Source organism: Hyaena hyaena, unplaced genomic scaffold, assembly GCF_003009895.1.
Source record: "Hyaena hyaena isolate Hyena2069 unplaced genomic scaffold, ASM300989v1 scaffold_10, whole genome shotgun sequence".
Lineage (NCBI taxonomy): Eukaryota > Metazoa > Chordata > Mammalia > Carnivora > Hyaenidae > Hyaena > Hyaena hyaena.
In genome coordinates, this window is record NW_024080642.1 from 6505339 (window position 1) to 6514633 (window position 9295).

Consider the following 9295-nt stretch of genomic DNA (forward strand, 5'->3'; position numbering starts at 1 on the left):
AGCATGCAACTCTTGATCTCAGGGTTATAAGTTCAAGTCCCAAATTGGGTGTAGAGATTACTTAAAAATAAAATCTTTAAAAAAAAATAGGGGAAGAGATGATGAATTTAGTTTGGAATATGTTAAGTCTGAGATGCCTTCACGACATCCAAATGGAGATGTCTAGTAGGCAGTTGGGTATATTTAAGACCTGACAATATTATATACTTACTCATTATCCAACTTGGGAAAAAAAAAGATAGAAGGTGTCTGATAGTTGAGGAGTTTAGGGACCAGAGGAGGAATGGAAGAGGGATTTGGGAAAAGTGAGAGAACTGGAAGCCTAGAAGGTAGTAGTCAGAGGGTAAAAGATCTCAGGATGTAAGAGGACAAGATAATGAATTTGAAGAACTCAAAAAAAAAAAAAAAAAAAAAGGAGGCCAAAGTGATGGATGGGTCACTCCAGATGATAGCAGGCCAGATGTCAAAACCTTTCATAAATGAGAGGAAGGTAGGGGCTCCTAGGTGGCTCAGTCGGTTAAGCATTTGACTTTGGCTCAGGGCACGATCTCACAGTTTGTGAGTTGAAGCCCTGCGTTGGGCTCTGTGCTGACAGCTCAGAGCCTGGAGGCTGCTTTGGATTCTGTGTCTCCCTCTCTCTCTCTGCCCCTCTCCCGCTCCCGCTCTGACTCTCTCAAAAGTAAATAAACATTAACATTTTTTTTAAAAATGAGAGGAAGGTTGGTTGATAATGGAAAGGCAGGTAAGGAGCAGAACAGGATGACCAGACCTTCAAAAATGGTCTAAAGTCCAAAATGGTGCACATGTGTTCAGAGAAGACCTGGTACAGCTCGAGGATGCCAGGAACAAAATGAAGGGTGACCAGGGGACTCACACTTGGGGCAGTTAGCAAGATGACAAGAATGTGAAGTACAGAATGAGTGGGTTGGCCCCAGATGTTCAGGCACAGACTGTTCATGCTTCGGAGGGAATGCAATACCCCTTGAGGAAAGAGCAGCAGCCTGGCAGAGTGTTTCTTTAAAGGGCAGCCAGGGATAGAATTGCCAGGTTTAGCAAATAAAAATACAAGATGCTCAGTTAAAGTTTTCTTGTTTTTTTGAAGTTTATTTATTTTGAGAGAGAAAGAGGAAGTACAAGCAGGGGAGGGCTAGAGAATGAGGGAGGGAGAGAGAATCCCAAGCAGGCCCCGTGCTGTCAGCGGGGCTTGAACTTGCAAACCATGAGATCCTGACTTGAACCAAGATCAAGAGCCGGATGCTTAGCTGACTGAGCCGCACAGGCACTCTGCTCAGTTAAATTTCAATTTCAGATATTGCATGGGAATACTTACAGCAAAAAATTGTTGTCTGAGGTGACTATAGCATCTTACTAATGACTACAAAGCTTTGGCATCATCCAGTCCTAACAGCCGGCCAGGTAGCCTCCGCCAGCTATCCCATTCCTCTGTATTAGTCAGACTAGGCTCACTGCTACAGCTATTTGATCTTAAAACATAAAATGGGTTTTTTAAAAAGATTTATTTTTTTAATGTTGATTTATTTTTGAGAGACAGGGAGAGAAGAGTGCAAGCAGGGAAGGGGTAGAGAGAGAGGGAGACACAGAATCCGAAGCAGGCTCCAGGCTCTGAGCTGTCAGCACAGAGCGCGACGCAGGGCTCAAACCTATTAACAGCCAGATCATGACCTGAGCTGAAATCGGACGCTCAACCGAGTCACTCAGGTGCCCCAGATTTATTGTTGAATTTTATTTTTAAAAATTAAAAGTATATTTTTTAAGATTTTAAAGATTTTGTTTTTCATTTTTTTTTGAGAGAGAGAGAGAGGGCACCAATTGGAGAGAGGGGCAGAAGGAGAGTGAGAATCCTAAGCAGGTTCCATGCTCAATGCAGAGACCGATGCCACCCTAGACACCCCTGAAGATTTTAACTAATCTCTACTCCCAATGTGGGCCCCAAACTCACAACCCCGAGATCAAGAGTCCCATGTTCCACTGACTAAGCCAGCCAGGTGCCCCCATATAATGGTTGAACCGTTTATTTCCTGCTACCTAGCGGATAACGAAGCTGGAGAGACCCTTCTTCAGGCAGTAATTAGGGGTCAGGGGATGAACTCTCTGCCCTGGGTGTTATCTCCATCTCAGCCAGATGGAAACGGTGAGCACCTGTGGGGGTTTTGTACAAGCCAGGCCCCAAAGTGGCGCAGACACTCCTGCACACGGTCCATTGGCTGATCTCAATCACGTGGTCGTACATAAGGGCAAAAGACCCTCGTTAATGTAGTCAGGCAGTGTGCCCAGCAGAGAACATGGATTTGACTGAATAATCTCTGCTAGACTGATGAGGTGTATCTGTGGATCCTCCAGGGGTCACAAGACTCTGGATCAATATAGAAGAACAGGCCCCTTCTCTCCATCTCGTAAACACACCAAGTCCTGATTGCTACTGAAAACGTGATTAAAGACAGAATTAAAGATTAGTACATTGTTTCCTTTTTTTTTTTCCTCCACATAAGGCAGTACTTAGGATAGCCAAAAGTGGCACCTAGCAAATAGCCGTCCCTAAAAGGAATAGGAAAAGTGTGTTCTGTTTTTCCAATTCTAGCTGCTAGCCTGTCGAGTTGGGGCTTTATCTTCCCATTAGGATGAAATTTACCACAAATCATTCCCAACAACAAAGGTTTTCCCCCAGTTCTTGCTTATGTAAATGTCGGTTGTCATGACAACAGGAAGACTGCCCTTGATCTCCTATGGCAGAGCTTGCTAAGAAACAAGAAGCAACTAGCTGGTTCAAGCATAAACCTAATCCCATAGGCATGCCTAACAAGGGAAATGAGAAACTGGGGCAATTTTTTATTCAAAAGAAAAAGTGAAAGTAGAGGAAGAATTTGATTCTACTGAGAGAAAAGATGTGGCCAAAGAATTTAAATAAAGCACTTCCTCTTGTTACATTCTTTCTTTGGGGATGGGATCTGGCTTTCTTCTTGTTTCCTGTTATCTCACAAGGCTTGTCAAAGGATTTGGGCCCCAGACTCGGGCCAATTTTCTCTTTACTTCCAATTTACCTTGACACTAGAATGGGGTCACGCCCTTTACTATAGTTTACAGAGAGAAGTTTACAAGGACCTTGCCCCGGTTAGCTGCTCTCTTGACTTGCTACCTCTGCAGTCTATGTTATTGAGACCTAAAAGGCAAGATAAGAAGTAATTACTTTGAATAGTGTTTAGGACCTATTAAGCTACTTCCATTACAACTGGCATTTGAGAACAAAATAATTTGGACATAATCTTAACATTTTTTGTAATGGGATCAGTCTTTTTGAAAGTATTGGTAAAACTAGAAATGAAAAATAAGTTACAACTAGTGAGGAGCTCCCCTGCACTGCTGGTAGGAATGCAGACTGGTGCAGTGGCTGTAGAAGATCTTATGAAGCTTCCTCAAAAAGTTAGGGGCGCGTGGGTGCCTCAGTTGGCTGAGCATCTGACTTCGGCTCGTGTCATGAACTTGCAGTTCGGTGAGTTGGAGCCCCGCGTCGGGCTCTGTGCTGACAGCTCGAAGCCTGGAGCCTGCTTCGGATTCTGTCTCCCTCTCCCTCTGTTCCTCCCCTGACCACGCTCTGTCCCTCTTGTCTCTCTCAGAGACAAATAACAAATTTTTTTTAAAAATCTTTTTTAAGTTAAAGGTGGGAGCACCTGAGTGGGTCAGTCAGTTAAGTGTCTGACTTTTGATTTTGGCTCAGGTCATGATTTCAGTTGGCTGGTTTGAGCTCTGAGATCGGCTCTGGACTGGTAGCGTGGAGCCTGTTTGGGATTCTCTCTCCCTGTTTGTCTTTCTGGCTCTTCCCCACTTGTGTTCTCTCTCTCTCTCTCTCTCAAATAAACATTTTTTAAAAAGTTAAAGATAGAATTATCCTACAACCCAGTAATTGCACTACTGGGTATTTACCCAAAGAATACAAAAACACTAATTTGAAGAGACACGTGCACCTGTATGCTTATTGCAACATTACTTATAATTAGCCAACATATGGAAGCAGTGTAAGTGTCCATCAACAGATGAATGGATAAAGATGTAAGGCATATATAATATAAACACACATATACGTATATAATCACCCAGGAATATTATTCAGCCATAGAAAATAATTACATCTTGCCACTGGCAACAAGATGGGTGGATCTAAAAAGTATAATGCTAAGTAAAATAAGCCAGAGAAAGACAACCACCGTATGATATCACTCATATGTGGAATTTAAGAAACAAACCAAACATGGGGCACTAAAGAGACAAGTTTAAAAAAAAAGAAAAACCGGGGCGCCTGGGTGGCTTAGTCGGTTAAGCATCTGATTTTCACTTAGGTCATGATCTCGCGGTTCGTGGGTTCGAGCCCCGCGTCAGGCTCTGTGCTGACTGCCAGCTCAGAGCCTGGAGCCTGTTTCAGAGTCTGTGGCTCCCTCTCTCTGATCCTCCCCTGCTCACGCTGTCTCTCTCTCTCTCTCTCCTAGAAATAAATAAAACATTAAAAAAAGAAAGAAAAAAAAAGAAAAACCCTCTTAAGTATAAAGTACAACCTGATGGTTGCCAAAAGGGTGGTGGGTAGGTGATGGGGGAAATAGGTTGGGGGACTAAGAATACACTTGTCTTGATGAGCACTGAGTAAAATATGGAACGTTGGATCACTATGTTGTACACTTGAAACTAATACAGCACTGTATGTTACACTGGAATGAAAATGTAAAAAAAGATACAACCAGAGAATAATCTTTCTTGTATGAATATAGGTCCCCTCTAAGTGTTCCAGTCACATTTTCTATGGAAAAGGAAAGGAACATGGCCACCGGGAAGCACCCAAGCCCTGAGACTGGGCTTTGACAGGCATTTTTTGTTTCTGCAACAGGACCTTCCTAAATTGGTTTTAGTCTGGTATTAAAATGAACCTGCAGGGACGCCTGGGTGGCTTAGTCGGGTAAGCGTCCGACTTTCGCTTAGGTCATGATCTCGCGGTTGGTGGGTTCAAGCCCCGCGTCGGGCTCTGTGTTGACTGCCAGCTCAGAGCCTGGAGCCTGTTTCGGAGTCTGTGTCTCCCTCTCTCTCTGACCCTCCCCTGTTCATGCTGTCTATCTCTCTCTCTCCTAGAGATAAATAAAAAAAAAAAATTAAAAAAAAAAAAAGAACCTGCAGTCTTTGAGTATACACAAGACCAGGAAACCAGAGACAGCAGCTGAGAAGTAGTCAGCTGGGGGTCCCTATTCCCCAGCACTAAAAACTGCTGAAGGAAACATACCTCATTCAATAACTGTATTGTCTGTTGTGAGCTAGGCTCTGTGCTGGGCTCTCAAGATGGAATAACCAAATCACATGTAGCTCCCGTCCAGCTGGAGCTGACTTCTAGTCTAACAGAGGAGATGGAATGAAATGAACACAGAAATACACCACCACAATCTGAGATGAACACCGTGAAGGTGAGTGATGTGACTAAGTACGAGATTATGGGTTTGGGGAAGGCATTTCTGAGGAAGTGACATTGGAACCAAGAGAGTAGGTCAGAGTTAGGGGAAGGGAGGTCCTAGAACGGGCAAGGGCATCTTCATCTGAGAAGCTGACTTGTTCCCCATCCCTTTTTAAGTAACCTTGATGCCCAACGTGGGGTTCAAACGCAAGACTCCGAGATCAACAGTCACACACTCTACCAACTGAGCCAGCCAGGTGCCCCCTAACTGAGAAGCTGAAAGGGAAGCCTGACAGGAGCACAAGGAAGCTAGGCCGAGGAAAAGGTCAGCATTCCCACGTATGCCGTTCTATGGAATGTGGGTTGTATTTTATGATTAAGAGGAAGCCATTAAATGATTTTAAGTAAAAGAATGCCATGCTCAGGGCGCCTGGGTGGCTCAGTCGGTTAAGCGTCCGACCTTGCCTCAGGTCATGATCTCACGGTTCGTGGGTTTGAGGCTTGCATTGGGCTCTGTGCTGACAGCTCAGAGCCTGGAGCCTGCTTCAGATTCTGTGTCTCCCTCTCTCTCTGACCCTTCCCTGCTCATGCTGTCTCTCTCTCTCTCAAAAATTAATAAAACATTAAAAAAAGAAGAAGAATGCCATGCTCAAGTCCTAGATGCTCTCTGATGAACAGAGTAGGGAAAGCGAACGGCCAGGGTGTTGTTACAGTGGTCCACAGGAGACGGCTTGCTTGCTTGGGTGGTGGTGGTAGAGGCAGAGCCGACAGGATTTGGTGATGATGGGGATGTGAGGGAGAGAGACCATCTATAAATGAGCAGCCAACTGAAACATTAAAAAGAATTACCGAAGCTACTTGCTGAGTACCACATACAGTTGTGCATCAGAAATGCGCACTCGGTTGAGGTGGCAACAGGAGCCATACCCAAATCACACTCTGGTTTGGACTTGGCAAGCCATGAGTCTGGCATGAGCCATGTCCACACAGAGGAAGGAGTGCCTTTTTCAACTGGTTACTCACAAAAGCTACTGCCCACCAAGCTGTGTGTCTGGTGACCGTCAATGACAGAACACTTCAAGAAAGCCACCAGCGGCCTCCATGGGGGCTATGGATGTGGATTTTGTCCTGCTACTCCTAGAATGGAAGATTCACAAGGGCAAGGATCTATCCTGTATCTTTTTTTACAGATCTGCTTAGAGCCACTATAATCTTTTTATTAAAAGGTTTTTTAATATTTTTATTTATTTCTAGGAGAGAGAGAGACAGCGTGAACAGGGGAGGGTCAGAGAGAGAGGGAGATACAGACTCTGAAATAGGCTCCAGGCTCTGAGCTGGCAGTCAGCACAGAGCCTGACATGGGGCCCGAACCCATGAATTGTGAGATCATGACCTGAGCCGAAGTCGGATGCTCAACCGACTGAGCCACCCAGGCGCCCCAGAGCCACTATAATCTGATCAAAACTAGTCACAGAAGCGCTCAGCTAGCTCTGACAGCTTCACAGCCTGCAAAATATGCAGTCAATCTCTCCCTCTGGTGACAACAGATGAATATTTCACATTTATTAAAATACTTCATATTTAGAATAGCTCCTTTCTGTGTCAGTAGAGGTATCCTTGGATTCATGTGATACTCTCTCTAAACAAAGATTACAAAACGATGAGTGAGGTCAAGATTGCCATCACCCCACAGTAGATAGTCTTTTTTTTTTTTTTTTTAATGTTTTATTTATTTCCAGGAGAGAGAGAGAGAGAGACAGCGTGAGCAGGGGAGGGTCAGAGAGAGAGGGAGTCACAGGCTGAAGCAGGCTCCAGGCTCTGAGCTGGCAGTCAGCACAGAGCCCGACGCGGGGCTCGAACCCACGAACCGCGAGATCATGACCTAAGCGAAAGTCGGACGCTTAACTGACTAAGCCACCCAGGCGCCCCCCCACAGTAGATAGTCTTTAGACACCGTAGCAACAGCAGCCAAGGCAGCTGGGCCTTTGTGTTAGGGCTCCCAGCTGTTAAGGACTCATGGGAGCCCTACGGTCAGGCTGGAGGTCTGAAGGGAGAGGGAGGTAGCACTGAGTATACAAACCTGTACAAATAACACATTAACTCCAGGAAGCTATATCCTGAATTACATAGTACATGAAGGCAGCCCAGAGGTATCCAACAAACAGTATTACTATACCCTTATATAGTACCAAGTTCATTTTCACTCACTGTACTTTCCTGATATAAAAGAGAAAGGAGGAAACCATCTTCCACCTCAACTCAGGTCTCAACTTCCCTAGTTTCCTTGCTGGCACTCAGGGCCTTGGAGAAGCTCACCTGGGCCATCAGCTTGAAATGGAACTAGAAAACTCCATAAAATTCTTGCAAAGGAGAGGAGGCTTTGAACAAGTCACACTCCACATGTCTGATATTCAATTACTCTCCCTCCCACTCCCAGAAAGCTACAGTCCACAGTCTTCCCATTTCAAGTAGGATAGAAAAAAAATCTGCCCAAGCCAGTTTACCTTTGACCATTTGGTCAAAATTCTAGTGCCCACCTTGCTAGGATTCAATGCAAACCTCAAGTCTAAGAAAATGAGGCCAACTACAGAAATACTGGAAGCACCCCCTTGATCAGAAGCCCAGGCTGGATGCTTGCTTTCATCTTGTATCCCTGCAGGACCCTTGACCATTGCTCTCCTTAGGAACCTTACTTCCCAATGGTAAGTTCTTGTTAGCCCTTCACCCACTTCTATTTTCAGGGTATGTATGGCAGTAGAGCTCCAAATACTAGGCCTTCTCCTGCCAAACTTAAGAGGCCTATTTTCGCATTTTCTTCTACAGAGGGGGCTTCTTCTCTCTTCGTATCTGTAAAAGGAATAGAATTTAATCTGAAAAGTCAGGGTCATAAATGTAAGAGAGGTAAGAGCACTCAAAGTTATGCGAAGGAACCCAACACTCAACATATTAAAACAAGATTTTAACACTTTATTTTTTATTGATAAAAAAAATCAAAACATACTTAAATCACCTTGTTAAGCTTGTTTATGGCAAAGTTGGCTCCCTTTGGGGGAGATTCCTTTATTTAACTCTGCGTTGACAATCTGCTTACGGTAACGAGATGTTTTATTTTGGGTCCAAGTAATTGGCAAAACTCGTCCTTTTCATTTTTTTAAAGTAATCTCTATACCCAACTTGGGGCTCAAACTCACAACCCCCAGGTTAAGAGTTGCATGCTGTAGTGACTGAGCCAGCCAGGTGGCCCTGTCTTTTTCTTTTTAAAACTTCGCCACCCCTAGGACACAAAACTAGAGGATAATGCCAACCTGTTAGGTATATTTAGTGTCATACTGTGTGTGTCTGAATATATACACGTGCTTTGACAAAGAATGGAAAAAACATAACGTTTAGCCCTTTTTGGGGGTATTTACTAAATTATCCTGAAAACGTGCTACTTACATAAAAAAGGAGAAATTACACTGTATATCTATCTACACTAACATTCTAAAAACCTATTATATAATGTCTAAACTTCTCATTTGCTTTATAAAGTCCCCTACCATATCCTTACTTTCTTTACACCCACATATAACCATTTCTGGACAAGTCTGATGTTCTCTGTCCACATTATTCCAGCTTTTTGATCATTACATAATCTTTTATGTTCCTCTCAAATCAATTTATTTCATGACTTTTGGAGGCCCTTCAGAATATCACCAACGATTAACCTAATCTTTAATGAGTACCCACAGATTATATATAACTGTTTTTTTATCTGATTATATGATTGTAGGCTGTAGAATGTACACACCTCTTATTCCCTAAGCATAAAAGATTTAGCTCTTTTGTGAAAAATATTCAAAGATTACTTTC